Source organism: Oryctolagus cuniculus, chromosome 4 (genome assembly GCF_964237555.1).
Source record: "Oryctolagus cuniculus chromosome 4, mOryCun1.1, whole genome shotgun sequence".
Taxonomy (NCBI): Eukaryota; Metazoa; Chordata; class Mammalia; order Lagomorpha; family Leporidae; genus Oryctolagus; species Oryctolagus cuniculus.
In genome coordinates this window covers 67,365,901-67,382,602 of record NC_091435.1, presented here as the reverse complement: position 1 = coordinate 67,382,602, position 16,702 = coordinate 67,365,901, and positions in this window count along the sequence as shown.

Below are 16,702 nucleotides of genomic sequence, written 5' to 3'. Positions count from 1 at the left end.
TTGACTTGAAGCAGTGTTACTGTGCATTCAGATCTTAATGCTTAGTTCCAAGTTTCTGCTCATATTAGAGCAGATGTATACTTCCAACCCTTATGAGAAATAGTTACAGAGTGTTCACAGAACTATAAATAAGCTCCAAAAGAAGCAAAAGTACATTGACCCTTGGTATAAATTCTCCAGGGGCAGGCAGGATGGGTTGTGACAACACTAATTCCTTTATTTCATTACACATAAAAGGAATGGTCAGTCTCTCTCTGTACTCTTATAGCAACACCAAAACACAGGTTTTTCATATTTTTTATAATTATATGAACTTGACAACTGTTTTATATTTTATTTGTTACAATACTTTAAAATGGGTTTTTTGAGAAAGATACACAGTGATCTTGGTGGGATTTATTTAAGTCATACATTATTATTCCATCCCACTAAAATTTTAAAAAATAAGTGTATTATATTGAGGGGGGCTACCCCACCTATAAAGAGGATTTGTCCCAGGGTCTTTTGAGACAGATATTGATCTTGCCTTGCCATCGTGCAGTGTATAGAGAGACTAGTGTGTATGGAGCTCTGATTTATAAAATTACAAAAATGTGCACTCCAAAAGTATCTGTAGAAAGAGGCTAGGTCACATGAGAATGCATACAACTATAAGAGAGATCAAACTACCCTATTATAGTCACTAGAGAGGGCCATGAATACACAGAAGTAAATGCTAATGAGAATGATGTATGCTTTCCCTACACCAACCTAGATGGTACCTTTTATCAACATAATTTTATTATGTAGCTATGAATTCTTGTATAAAAAGTATAATGTAAAATAAATCTTTCCCTAGTAGTCTATTTAGTTCACTATTAACCTGGGTGATAAAAAGGTGTCATAAAAACTTATTTTTCATATTTCAACTTGAGAACAATGTATTTAAGGTAATCAGAGGACTCCTTGAAATAGAATATGGCCATTTGAGTCTTTTTAGCAAAATAGTTGTAAAGAAATAAGATATAAAGATAGATTATTTTAACTTTCTGTTTAAATCAAAATGACTTTTGGGTGGTTACACTGAAGTGCTGTCACCACCTGAGGTTAAATGAAATTTCCAAAGTAGAGGCACACAGTGCACAGGAATGAGACACTAGGAGGCAAGCCTTCTCCTGAACTGCACTGTTCATAATCCTGAAGAATGTTGAGTAGACATTACCACGTGAATTTAAAATTTTGCGTTTTCAGGCTTAGGAACATGAAACTCATGTTAATGACTTATGCCGTATAACTTTTGAGTCCATACAGGAAGAATTGTTACTAGAGAGGCAATGATAGAGTATAACTGTGCATTCCATTACATGGTATAATCTTATTTACAGACTCTAAATTGTGTGAAGAATTGAGATTGGAAATTATTCAATGGAATGTCAGAAGTGTCAGCTCCCTTTTGTTCTTCAATAAAATGCATTACATTTGTAATTATTCCATTTGTAGCTACTACTACACTAGTGATAGTTAAGCCCTGGAGTTCTACTTATTACAGGTTCTTGAAGATGTCCTTTGACACTTAAAAGAAGACTAGAAAAATCTTATACTGATTTACAAATTACAAATGTATGCTCAACATAAACCAACAACATTAGTGCTAGTATTCCATTGAGTATTTAATATTTTGAGTAAAAACTTAAAGATCAGGATTATCACCCTTGAATCCAATGAGCTGAGATGGATTGGGATTAGTAACTTTGATACAATGAAAGGAAACAATTTTACACCTGACACTGAATTAAAAAATAATAAAAACGAGAAGGTCTTATCTTTAGAATTTAAACAAATCCAACAAAGGTAATATGTTATGTAAATTATAAACTTATTTACCTGTGAATCATAGGCTCCAAGATCTCTCAAATAAAGGATCCGATCCCTGCCTAGAAGTGGTGTACTCTAGTCTGTCACACTGGGTGTCCTGATTTGTCAGTCCAGGTCAGATAAACAGTGCCATCACCTCCACCTTTCAAGGTATTGCTTAGATGGTGAGTAATACTAGATTTTACAATGCCTTAAGGAGTGGAGTATAGTATTCCCTTTGCCCCAGGAATTAGAATGCATTGAGAGGTAGAATGTTTTAGCAGATCCTTATAAAAGTCAACATCTTGATCTCTTGGCTATTTGTTAAATAGCAACCTTTCCATCACAAACCGTATTAGTTTTCTAGCACTGCCACAATGAATTTATACAATCTGGGTAGCATACATAATCAGGTATGTATTCTCTTTCAGTTCTGCAAGCCACAAGTGCAAAATCAAGATATCAGGGAAGCCATGCTGCCTCTCTAAGAATGTCTTTGCTTCGCCCCCTCCTAGCTTCTGGTTGTGGCCATCAGTCCCTGGTATTTCTTCATTTGCAACTGCCTTACTAAAATTTCTATCTCTGACATCTCATGGCAGTATCCATGTGTGTTTCTGTCTACCTAGGAGATTTTCCTCCTCTCATAAGGACACTAGTCATGATCGATTACGGTCTACCCTAATAATCTCATCTTAACCTAATTACATCTGCAAATACCCTATTTCCAAATATCATCAGACACACAGGCACTAGAAGTTAGGGCTTCAGTGTATCTTTTTGGGGATGGATACACAATTCAATACAGAAAACCAGGGAAATAGATAAACTAAGATACTTTAAGCAATGATTTTCTAAAGAGATAGATAAGAGGACAAAAGAAAATTATTGTGCTGATAAATGTTATTCAAAAACTGCCTGCTTTAAAGAGTGTATGGTGGGATTTCTGGATGAGTAGAAGCTTTAAAAGTTTATGATTAAGTTCATTTCGAATTTTACTTCTTAAGACTGTACAGCAAGAGTAGCTTCTTTCAAATGTACCCACATGCACTGAGCTTGTTTGTACAACTCACCAGAACACGGTAAAGAGCTCATTAGCTGGGCGATAAATAACAGAATTTATTATAAATAACAGAAATTTATTTCTGTAGAGAGTGTTTAGCTTAGCACTGAAGACGCCAATTAGGATTGCCCATGTCCCCTAAGAATGAATAAATAATCACTTCCATCCACTGCCTCACATATCAGAAGTTTTGATTAAGTTCTAAGGTATAGGTACCTCTGGAGACATCAGTAGTTCTGTGCTGGAATAATGAAAGCTTTGTAATACACCTTCCTTGCACAGGTTCAAAGAAAAGCATTTTTGGAGTCAGATTAGGTCTAGTATCAGTTATTCTCTGAGCCTTAGTTTCCTGAATAATTTTAATACCTACCTTACATTGTTTTGTGAATATAACATTAGAAAAATCCTTGTGGAATATTTAGTATAGTTCTTGATTAGTACATGAAAGAGCAAATTGTTGATACATGCTGTCTATTGTTGATATCACTTATAGTAGCTTCCTATGGCTACCAGAACAAATTACCACAGATTTGGTGTCTATAACAATGCAAATTTATTCTCTTATAGTTTTGGAAGCCAAAAACCCAAAATTTGTTCCACTGGGCTGAAATCAATGAGTGAGCAGTTTGCATGCATACTCTTTGGAATTGAATGGAGTGGTGTATGTAATTGGTAGTTATACACAAGAAAATCAAATAGTATAGTATCTCTGGAAAATGCATAGTGTTTATAACATATCACAACAGATCATGAAATCCTTATATCTCAAGCTTCTACTAAAGTTACACTCTTGAAGAAAAGATACTATAGAGTCCTAGCTCCCTCTTTCTTAACTCAAAAGGCAAAGAATCTGCTGTGATTTTCTAGAAACAAGTTGAGTCAGATATCAGTGTGAATATTTGGGGAGATCAGGAGATGGTGACTCACCCTAAAGAAGTTAGCAGCTGTTGACCCTTTATCCGTCATGGTCAGACAGACTTGCATGCAAAATTACTGCAAGCATTCTCTGTATCTACAGTTATCAATGAAGGGAAACTGAAAAATATTAGATTTCTTTCTGATGCAGGTATCTCTTCTTAAACTCGTCAACTGCACTGTTAAAAGAAACACAAAAAGTTTACTTTTGTATTAGGGATTCTTACCAGGTCTTCTATGTTTGACATTTGCTATTTGTTCTTCAGGCAACACACCTTCCGTAATAGAGGTACTGTTGGATTGAGAAAGAATTCTTACGCATAACAAAAAACAATAAAAATTGTAATTCCAAAAAGTTTTGCAGAGTACTTCTTTTTTTATTTATATTTTATTTTATTTAATGAACAGAAATTTCCAAAGTACAGCTTATGGATTACAATAGCTTCCCCCCCCATAACTTCCCTCCCACCCACAACACTCCCCTCTCCCACTCCCTCTCCCTTTCCACTCACATCAAGATTAATTTTTAATTATCTTTATATACAGAAGATCAATTTAGCATACATTAAGTAAAGATTTCAACAGTTTGCACCCACACAGAAACACAAAGTGTAAAATACTATTTGAGTACTAGTTATAGCATTAATTAAACACTTAAGAGTAATTGTGTATTAATTACAGAGTTCAACCAATAGTTTTAAGCAGAACATAAAAAATACTAAAAGGGTAAAGTATTAAGTTCTTTTTTTTCTTTTTCTTTTTTTGTTTGTTATATAGTGGTTTTTTTTTATTTAATAAATGTGAATTTACAAAGTGCAACTTTTGTATTGTTGTGGCTTCCCCAACCCCCAACCTCCCTCCCTCCCGTGGCCCTCCCCTCTCCCACTCCCTCTTCCATCCCGCCATTCATCGAGTTTCATTTTCAATTACCTTCATATACTGAAGATCAACTTAGTATATACTAAGCAAGGATTTCAACAGGCTGCACTCACATAACCGCACAAGGTATAGGGTATTTCGACTAGTAGTGTTGTTTTTTAAGTTTCATAGTAGAACATATTAAGGACAGAGATCCTACGTGGGGAGCATGTACCCAGTGACTCCCGTTGCTGATTTAACAATTGACACTCTTATTTATGACGTCAGCAATCACCCGAGACTCTTGCTATGAGCTGTCTAGGCATGGAAGCCCCTTGAGTTCACTGACTCTGAACTTGTTTAGTTAAGGCTGTATCACAGTGGAGGTTCTTTCCTCCCTTCAGAGAAAGGCGCCTCTCTCCTTGATGGCCTGTTCCTTCTGCTGGGGTCTTGTTCACCAGGATCTTTCATTTAGATTGTTTTTTGCCACCGTGTCATGGCTTTCTGTGCCTGTGAGACTCTCATGGACCTTTTAGCCAGATCCAAATGTCCCAAGGGTTGATTCTGAGGCAGGAGTGCTGCCATTCTATGAGTCTGCTGTGTGACCTGTTTCCCCTGCAGGATCATTCTCTCCCTTTTAATTCTATCCTTCATTAGTTGCTTACACTGGTCTTATTTGTGAAATCTCATCGACACATACCCTATCTTTTTGATCGGTTGTGTATTTATACTTATCACTTTACCAAGTGCACTGGCATTGGTACCTGCCTCCTTGGTAAGATTGAGTTGAAATTCTCTGGCACATTTCTAGTTCCACCATTGGAGGTAAGTCCAAGTGAGCATGTGCCAACCTATATATCTCCTCCCTCTCTTATTCACACTCCTATGTTTAACAGAGATCGCTTTTCTGTTAATTTTAAATGCCTAAGAATGATTGTGCATTGATTACAGAGTTCAACCAGTGGTCTTATGTAGAACAAACAGAGCAACAACAACAACAAAAATACTAAAAGGAATAAAATAGTAAGTTGTTCCTCAACAGTCTAGACAAGGGCTGATCATATCATTGTCAGAGTATTTCTTTTAAATGTGAGCTATTATAGAGAATTTCACATAAAAATTCTTATATTCTAATTTTTTTCTTATAGTGTAATGTCAAAAAAACAACCAAAAGGCTGGTGCTGCAGCTCACTAGGCTAATCCTCCACCTGCGGCCCTGGTACTCCGGGTTCTAGTCCCATTTGGGGTGCCAGTTCTGTCCCCGTTGCTCCTCTTCCAGTCCAGCTCTCTGCTGTGGCCCAGGAGTGCAGTGATGGATGGCCCAAGTGCTTGGGCCCTGTACCTGCATGGGAGACCAGGAGGAAGCACCTGGCTCCTGGCTTAGGATCAGCCCAGTGCGCTGGCTGTAGCAGCCTTTTGTGGGGTGAACCAAAGGAAGGAAGACCTTTCTCTCTGTCTTTCTCTCTCTTTCTGCCTTTCCGTGTTACAGTGATGACTCTACATTTCCCTACACTGTTTTGTTTTTCTGTCATGGAACAAGATTATGTTCAACAGTCCCCCATTCAGTGGGTTCAGGCAGCCTGACTAGGTCACAGCTGATGGAATGTTTCCAGATGAATGCAAGTCTCTGTTTTGGACTTATGCTTAACAATGTCCAGCATGATCCTTCAGCCTTTTTTCTCTTCTCCCGAAATCAACATACCAAAATATCACAGCTATTGACCATAACAGAAGTGCCTGGAGTTTGAGTTACTGGTTGGAGAAAAGCTGATGGAGCTCTTTAACTCATAATGTATTATGTCATTTGTTGGGTTAAGTCATAGAAATTTGGGAGTTATTTGTTACCATGACATAATTTAGCATATCTGTTACAAATATTCAAATGGTTATTTTGGTAATTATTTAAAATATTTTTGTCATTAAACAATATAATATATAAAAAAGAAAAAAAAACAAAAGGAAGATTGGAACTGTATGGCTCTAAATCTCAAAGCAAATCTGATATTTTGTTTTCCCATGGTGAACAGATTATCATTTGTCCAAATTGTAAACTCCCAAACTGGGGATATTGACAAGTAAGATAATTAGAATAAGTAATGGAATCAATGGTGTGTGTGTGTGTGTGTGTGAGAGAGAGAGAGAGAGAGAGAGAAAGAGAGAAACAGAGAGAGAGAGAGAAGGTCACAGCATGTGAGGAAGTAAAAGGAATAGGAAAAGTAAAAGAAAGGGAAAGGGAGATAGGGAAGAATTATGCGTTGTTAAATAACAAGTGCTTTTTAAAAACTGTTTTCTTTCCAACTGATTTAGTGAATGCTATAATTGTGATTAAAGTAGAAAACAAAGGAGGAAATCAGAATTAGCTTCTAAAGTGTTTTTCCTTCCAATCTAGGCAGTATGGATATAGCAGACTATTAATACAAGTTAACGGTAAAACAGTGTTCTTTTATAGGAATCTAAACCATCTTTACATACAAGTGGGGCTGTCTGCATTATGTGGGAAACAAAACACTGATTGGATAATTTAGTATGTGATTCACATGCAGCAGAATCAGGACCGAGCCCCATCTTGAGTTTCAGAATGAAGTTAGATCAGTCCAGAGCAGCACCTGACACTGTCCCAGTCCCTTATGGAGGTGGAAGTGACAAGATGGGTGCACGTTCCAGTGAGGGTAGAGAGAATTCTCCCAACTCTGTGCAACAAGGGTGAGAGTAGGAAAGACAAGGTGGCCCTCCCTCACACTGTGAAAGCTTTATATTTTACTTCTGAAGGTTACCCTGCTCAGCTTCTGCTGATTTCAGAGAAAAAGAACACTTGGGGAAGGAGCTTTACAGGCTTATCAAAAAGCAAAAAGAGACACAATTAACAAAGAACAGTGTTATTTTCTTCTGTAGTACAGCCTCACTGTACCCCGGGCCTTAAGGATGGTAGCACCCTGGAAAGGTATGACCCCTTTGCAAGCTTGATCTTCTAAACTATTGGCATCCTGTGGGCTGTGAGGTATCTCATTCCACCTCTGCAGGCTGAGTATTTACGAACTTAGTTGACTGAAACATGGAATGCTCAAGCACTTCTTAAAAGGTTACCGAATAGGAGGGTGGAGTACTAAGTCTCAGGAGCCAGCAGATTCCACAAAAGTGCCCCTGAATAACGACCAAGTTATCATCTCCAAGTGCCTTATTAAATTATTAAACTCAACCACAATTACTACAGCTAATAAAGTGTGAATGCAGAGCACAATAGCAGCAGTAATTGTGTGGCAGAGTGATTAAACAGCAGGTTGTGATAATTATTCCAATCCATCTTAGGAGATGGAGTCAAAGCTCTAACAATCAAATCAATCAGGGAAGAAGAGCAGTGAGGGGAAAAGATCGATGAAAACAAGTTTTCACAACAAAGCAATAAATCAATCCCAAATAATTGTGCTGCATCACTGTATGAAGGAGTGGAAGAATGTAAGTTATTGCAATTAAATACCAAAGCAGTGGTTTCATGGTCCTTCAGCTCAAATTTGAGAGAGTTCTAATATTTATAAGGCTTCAATGCTCAAGCCTCAATTTGTATTTTTTATTTTAAAGGCTTTTTTATTTAGTTCAAAGGCAGAGTTGCAGAGAAAGGAGGAGAAACAGAACAAGGGAGAGAGAGAGAGAGATCTTCCATTCACTGGTTCACTTCCCAAATGACCCCAACAGGCTGGGCTGGGCCAGTCGGAAGCTAAGAGCCTGGAGCTTCTTCTAGGTCTCCCACATGGGTGCAGGGGCCCAAGCACTTGGGCCATTTTCTGATGTTTTCCCAGGCCATTAGCAGGGAGTTGGATCAGAAGTGGAGTAGCCACGTCTTGAACTGATGCCCATAGGGGATGCTGGCATCACAGGTGGAGGCTCAACTTTCTACACTACAGCACCAACCCTTCAATTTCAATTTTTAAGAAAATGTGATATCAGGAAAGATTCATTATTAATAAGTATCAGGCTCCTGCTCCCAAACAGCCATGAAAAATGGTCTTTATGGCCACCCTAGAAAATGATCAGGCAGTGGCTCAGAGATTTTCTGTACTGTATTTCACAATTGCCAAAGAACTTTCACCAACTTTATCTGAGGTTTTCTTGATAAGTGTCCCGTGAAGTGAGAGAATAGATCTTTTTTGTTATTTTCTTCTACAAAGGAGGCATTTTGAGGATCAATGAGGTGACTTTTCCAAGGTCCCATGGGTTGTGAAACAGGGATAGTACCCTGTGTCTTTCCACCTCAGTGTGTGTGTGCTGCCTGAGGGCATTATTAAAGTCCAGAGGAAGGGATTTAAGGTAGTTCTAAAGTCCTCTTGCCCCTGTAGGAGATGCAAGAGACTGAACTCAGGAGGGAGAGATCATGAGTGGGCACAGGGAGGGTTCAGGGCAGGGCACTAAGGTGTAGGCTCACCCCTGGGTTAGTTAAAGGGGTCTTCGATGTGACCAGAGTCCCCAAGTGGAGTCTGCTGTGAGCATCTTTCAAATATTCCTGAAACAACATCTACTTATAATATGATATAAAAGCATAGAATGTGCCTGGATTTCTGCTCTCTGAAGTTAATTTAGCAAACTACACCAACAAGGGAATGTTGCCACTCACTTTTTAGAGATTTTTAAAAAAAATAATAGTAACTCAGGGGCTGGCATTGTGAGACAGCAGGTTAAGCAGACACATGCAATATCAGCCTTCCATATTAGTGTACTGGGTTGAGTCCTGGCTGCTCTGCTTCCTATCCAGATCCCCGTTAATGTCCCTAGAAAAGCAGTGGAAGATGGTCGATGCATGTGGGCCCTGCCCAGCCCAGCCTGTTGGGTGGAGCTCCAGGCTCCTGGCTTTGGCCTGATCCAGCCATGGTCTTTGCAGACATTTGGTGAATGAGCCATTGGATAGAAGATATCTCTCTTTCTCTCTTCTCTCTCTCTGTTTCTCCCCCTCTCTTTATCACTCTGCTTTTCAAGTAAATAATTTTTTAAAGATTTATTTATTTATTTGAAAGGCAGACTTACAGAGAGGCAGAGGGAGAGAGAGAGAGAGAGAGAGAGAGAGCAAGAGGTCTTCCATCTACTGGTTCACTCCCCAAATGGTTGCAACATCCAGAGCTGAGCTGATCCGAAGTCAGGAGCCAGGAGCCTCCTCCAGGTCTCCCACACGGGTGCAGGGACCCAAGGACTTGGGCCATCTTCTACTGCTTGCCCAGGCCATAGCCGAGAGCTAGATTGGAAGTGGAGCAGCTGGGACTTGAACTGGTGCTGGCACTGCAAGTGGCGCTTTACCCATTATGCCACATTGCCAGCCCCATAAATAATTTTTTAAAAATTCAAAATATATATTAATCCCAGAAAAGTTACTTCTCATAAACCTGCAGGGCAATTAAATAATGTCACCAAGCTTAACAATCAAGTTTCTGGCTCAGCTTCAACCTGCTTCTTACTTGGCTCTTCATATCCAAAATTGTAGTTGTAAATTGCTCAGTTGGTTACATACACTCTAAAGACCATTAGCATTCCTCCTGGTCTCACCTCCCACACATTTCAAATTCATTTTGATCTCAGTTCTCAAGAAAACTCAAAATTAGTGGATAAAGAAAAGATGAGTCAAGATTTCTCTTGGGAAGTTTACAAAGCTAATATGTAATTTTAAACAGTGAAGTTATTAAAGGACTGAAGAAAGGTGCTGCACTGGGGTCCCCAGAACCGCAGCCAGGCTCTGTGATCTGCTGGAACTCAGATGCTTGTACTCAGGGCTGCAGTTCATTAGAGGGAAAGGATAGGGAAGGGTAAAGGAAAGGAAACACTGGCTAAGGGGGAAGCATATGGGGTGGACTCCAGAGGAAACCAGAGGCTAGCTTCCAAGAGTCCTTCCCCAGTGGAGTGATAAGTGGACACAATTCCTCCAGCAACAAATTCTGACAATATAAGTGAAATGTTGCCTACCAGGGAAGTAATTAGAGATTCAGAATCCAGGGTTTTTATGGGAGGCCGGCCACTTCAGCTCCTTCTACTGAAAGTATAACAAAAGCTGAGATCCAAAGGGCAAGCAGGCATTCAACGTGAACTACACTATTTGCACAAACTGCTTAGGTGCAGTGACACTTTCTACTCAGGAAATGAAAGGAATTTTCCCAAAATCTAAGTTTCCGGACTCCAGAAAGGCTGCTTAACCACTATGCCACAACGCCAATCCATGATATTTGTTTAAAGTTTATTTCATTTACTTGAAAGGCAGAGACAAAGAGGAAGAGAAAGAGGAAGAGGGAGAGGGAGAGGAGGGGGGAGGGGAAGAAGGAAAATGGAGAGGAAGAGAGGGAAGGGGGGAAGGGAAAGGAAGGGAAGGGGAGGGGAGGGGAGGGGAGGGAAGGGAAGGGAGAGGACCTTGGGCTATCTTCTGCTGCTTTCCTAGGTGTATTATGAGGGAGCTGGATCAGAAGTGGATCAGCCAGAATTTGAACCAGCACTCACAGGTGATGCCAGCATCTCAAGCAGTGACATAACTGTCTGTGCCACAGTGCTGGGTCTTCTCTCTCTCCTTCCTTTATTGCGAAAGGTTTTATGCTGATACTTTTATGTTCAGGTGAGGTTTGTAATGTCTTTTCATTTTATTTCCCTCGCCATCCTCTCTTCCTTCAGTCTCCTCATTAAAGAACTAGAAACCGGGGCTGGTGCCATAGCTCACTTGGTTAATCCTCTGCCTGTAGTGCCGGCATCCCATATGGGCGCGGGGTTCTAGTCCCGGTTGCTCCTCTTCCAGTCCAGCTCTCTGCTGTGGCCCAGGAAGGCAGTGGAGGATGCCCAAGTGCTTGGGCCCTGCATCCGCATGGGAGACCAGGAGGAAGCACCTGGCTCCTGGTTTCGGATCAGCACAGCACCGGCCGTGGCAACCATTTGGGGAGTAAACCAACAGCAGGAAGGCCTTTCTCTCTGTCTCTCTCTCTCTGTCTATAACTCTACCTGTCAAATAAATGAAAAAAAAAAAAAAAAAACAAAAACAAAAACTAGAAACCAAGGCTCCTTTGAGCCATTTTAGCTAATGTCATAAGGTCGGTCAGGAATGCATTTCCATCTTATGTCTCCTAGTTAACATGTCATCTCTTTAATAAAAGTCTCTGGCCACGATTCCTTCTAAGACTCAAGCTCTTTGGGTGCTAAACCTTGTGTTTTCTCTCATAACAGTAGCTGCTGTGCTGGAATGAGAAGGCCACGCCAAGATGACCACTGGCAAGCAAGCGTCAGTTACTCAGGAATGGCTTCAGAAACCCCCTGGCAACAGAGTCTGCCTGGCAATGGGCTGTGATTGGTTAGGGCAAAAACCACCCCTTGATGGGATTGGCTGCCTCGGCCAATAAGCTGCTGTACCAACTGAAATAAACGAGTCTGTGGGGTGCTCGCCTCGGGCCTACTTCACCCGATCCCCGGGGTCTGTGTGGTGACTGTGTGCCTCTTGCCCCCACCTCGCTTCTCCTCTCAGGACGAATCCACAGCAACAAGCTGTGAGGCTCTGATGAATACTGTGTTGACACCTTTTACCCAGGTGTCCCTCTTGAATAGGAAGAGATAATTTGCATCAGCCCTAATGACTCATAGTGAAGTAGACAGGCATACAGGATAAAATTGATTAGGATTGTAAGCTGGAAGACCATGCCTTTGCCATGCCCCTGTGTGATCTCACACCCTACCTGATATCTTTGCCATGTCCCTTTGTGGCCTCATGCCCCTACCTGGCCACACCTGGGTGCCCACCAGCCAATCAGGTAAATTAACCACTCCCCTTTGTAAGTGGGATAAAGCCTGGGACACGGTGTGTCCGCCCTCTCTTCTTTTCCCCGGCCTCTTGCCAGGAGGGGGCTGGCTGTAGCCCTGCACCTCCAGGGATGTGTGGCCTTCGGGCCACCTGCCAGAGGCTTCCCGCCCTAGATGTTCCTCCACATGGCTGGTTGCTGGTGCTCAGTGTGAATCCAGATTTACCTCTCTCTCTTAAATAAAGCTCTCACTCTCCTATGCATCTTTGGCAATAAATAAAAGCCTAAAATGTACCATGCTGCCTCATTTATTGATGCCAGTATTTAGAATTCTTCTCTAAATATTAGGCAAGAACCCTCTCGGGCTTATTAATATTGAGGATTTATTAATTAGCATATGGTGATATTGTATGGCACTCCAAATTCTGGTACATATGTGGCATCCCAGATGATGCTTCTGGGGAACTTTAAGGGGCCACATTTTGATATATATTTTAGGGGGTCATTTCCGATATCAATAGTGTGAGTCAGATGGGTTAAGAGGCAGTCAGGGTGGCCCCAATGGAATTTGGAGTGTAAAATATTTTCTTCCTTCCCCAAAATGTTATCTTTAGCAAGAACAAACAGGCCACTCTCTTTACTTAGGAATCTCCAAATTTACCATGAGAATAGCAAGGGAGCTCTTCCTGTGCTCACAGCATATTATGAAAGCAAGTTACCTATGCCACCCTTCTGGATGGTCTTTTGTTTTACCTTGAGCAGGCCAGACAGGATGGAGAATTGTAAATTAGGTCTTTTGATGAGTTTTGTCCTGCTTGGTAACTGAATCCATTCTGATTGTCAAGCTTGCTTCCTTGTTTCCTTCCTTCCTTCCTTCCTTCCTTCCTTCCTTCCTTCCTTCCTTCGTTCTTCCGTTCTTTTTAGAAATTATACTTAAAAATCCCTGTGCCACAAGGTTCTTTGGGCTTTTTCCTCTCTTGGAAGCCCCTCTCCATGATGCTCTGTTTGGAAGCTTTTAGATCTAATAACTTTTTAAATCTTTCTGCTTGTCTGCTGGAAATTCTTCTTCCATGTGAGACAAAGAACCGAGGTAATAATAATAATAATAATTTCTCTGCTGCTGTTTTCCCATCACAACAGGGCTTCCAGGGGTTCAGTGCTGCTCCTGGGGGGGAGTCCAGATGTGCCTTTTCTCTTGTGAGTAAGGCCTTGAGTAATAGCACTAGGGTGTAGCTCTCCATTAGCCTTTTGAAAGATGTTCAAAGAAGGCAAGAAATATTGCCTCCAGGAAGGCAAAGTATAAACTGGAGGGCAAGGAATAGTGAGAAAAGCTGCTTGAAGAAAAGGAAGCCAAAAATAGGCTCAGGTTAGGGTTGTGGCAGGTTAAAGAAGATTCTAGGTGAAATGGTGATAAAATGCAGAAGTGAGAGAGAGAGAGAGAGAGAGAGAGACTTTGTAGAGAACTACACTTTAAAGATTATTTTATAAATCTAACATTGTTTCCCAACTCTGTCTTCATTAATATTTCACACTCCCAACCAGTATGATTTCCTTGTGTAGGAGGAATAAAGGATTATTTAAGGTGGTATCTACATACAAACCTATTAACAGCACCTCTACCCTTCATGGATACTAACAAATTATTAACCATTTCAACTGAAATTCATTTTATTTCTGATCAATACACATTGCTTTTTGTATTTCTGTTTTTATGGGTACTGAAAAGCTAATTGTAGTTTTTATTTTATTTGTTTTGTGTTGTTGTTATTGCTGTTTTGGGTTGGTATTTTTCCTTGAGAAGAATTTGTTGCTTAAACCTTGAGAAATAGTCGTCCTACTTTCAACCTAGATCTCATTCTGTTAGGAAACTGGCATGGTTTTATCTATGGTGCGATCTACACCCTGACTTACATCCTATGCCCTGGCTCCCCCCCACCATTGCTGAAAGCCAGGTGGCCACATGGCCCAACCATTGGTGTCAAGCTCCACCCCCATCCTTATGGGATTCGATGCTCCTGCTTCCCTGCCCGCCCTTTGGCAAAGTTTTAAAAGGACCTGTTCCTGAACACGTGCTCTCTTGACTCTTCTCTCCTGCTCTCTTGGCTCCTCTCCTCCTCTCGTCTCTCTTCTCTCCTCTCTGTCTCTCTCTCTCACAGTCTCCTTCTCTCTCTTTTGCATTCTTCGCCCCATCCCTCCAGCCTTCTGGCTTTTCCCCAATAAACCCTTACTCTGGTGTTTGGTGTGTTTTGTGACAGCCTAACAGAAATAGATAACACACTCTTTTTTTCCTCTCCAGGGTCTGTTCTTTGTTATCTCCTATATCCTGCCCTTTCTGGTCCCTTTCCCTCCCCTGAGTCCCAGGCTCCTATGTCGCTGATAATTTCTGCTGCCTTCTCGCCTTCAGCCGCTTTCCTAAGTCTTGGAGATAAATGGCAGCTCTTCATTAGCTGCTGGAGCTCAGGTCTGTGTTGTAAATATTCTGTTCTAAACATAACATGACTAGGAGTTTCCAGAGAACCAGGCAGCTGACCACTGAGCTGTGTCAGCTATCTTGAATATTGGTTTTGACTTACCAAGTCGTTAAAATATTGAAATTCTCTACAATTTAAAATCAGTATTAGGTGACAACTGTGAATGATCATGTTAGAGTTGTCCTGTTTTGTTACATGCTTGGAGAACATTCAGAGACCAAAGGCTAGAAACCAAGAAGTGGTGTGAGAGGAGCTGAGTGCTGACGATCTAATTCAAAGTGATGGAGGAGATTTTTTAGCAAATGATATGCAAAACCAAAACCATCCCAGTGAGAAACTTAAAAAGTGGAATGCTGGCTGTTTCATAAAGTGGAGAGCCTCTCTCATATTCGTTGCTAGTGAGTTTACTGGACAATGCTTCTTTTTTAGTGTGGTTTTAACCCACAAGGAAGAAAGGCAAATATAGGGAAGGGGAGAGCCAGTATTTTGATGTCTGTCCACAAAGGGAAATAGAGCCGCCTCATAAGATAAGAGAGCTGCTCGATGAAGACAGCTGCAGGGCTTTTTAAACTCAGAGATGCATTTAGCCAGGAAAGGGCTGAAGCAATCCAGTTAGTTGGGCAAAGCTGCGCAAACCAAGCAACACATTCTGCACCCTCCCCCCTGCTCAGCTGCTGTTTCTCAGCGTGTTGGCAGCTCAGGAAAGTAGACAGTCATTTTGAATTCCAAGATCAGATAAGTGAAAAAAATTAATAATTCCATTAACTCTATATATGTAATAGGGACTTTTCATAGAATATCTTTTTATTAACTTTGAAGATTTATATAATTTTTAACTAAGCTAAAATAGCAAGATTTAAGGTGACAGTATGTGTTTATCTGTTTTCCCAATTAGAGCTAGAAAAGTTTTGGACTTAGCTGATTATCAGAATTTCTGGGTAGCTTTAAAAAGATTCTTAAGTTTATCTCCAGAGATTCTAATACAATAGAGTTATTGACTTTCATCTTAAATCAGGTTTGAAATGCTTTGAATATTATTGCTAGTATTTTAAGTACTATAATTGCAAATACTATATAGTTCAGATCTTCTGAAATTAATATACATAGCAATCACCCACAAATCTTGTTAAAATGTAGATTCTGGCTGGTATGTTTGGAGTAGAGAAAGAGATTCTGAATTTCTAATGAGTATTCAGTGGGGCTGATACTGTTAGTCCTCAACTATACTTTGGGGGTAGCTGCAAAAGACTATCCCTTCAAATCCCTATAATTAAACACGTTATTTGCTTCACACTCAAGGAAAGCTCAATGTGGATTCAAGGCTCCTTCTGCATCCCATAGCTATGTCATTTGGTATTTTTGGCCTCCAATGTTATTAGAGTAGGAAATGCAAAGGATAGAGGTAGCACCATGGCTCCTAAATGTGTCCATTTTGCTGCAGTACTCAGCATTTGCCAGCTCTAGGCATAGCATACAATTTAACTGCAAGGGAAGCTGGGAACTGTAGAGACTCACATGAGATCTACTGTTGGATTTGAACCACCAACAAACTCAAGTGCAAGTATCAGCTGCACAAATGCTTTGCTTTATTTTTGTTTGCTAATTTTGTTCTAATGTAAACCACATTATTCCATCAGAGTAAAACAATTCTCTCTTTAATTCACTTGTCTCCACAAAGTGATTATCTTGTCAAATGTCTGAAGTGTAGAAAACACCATAATAATATGTCCCATTGTTGCCTTGTATATAAAATTATATGCTGTTGAATTATAACATCTACATTCAGTAACATATATAAAATTAGGTAATACTGAAAATCCTGC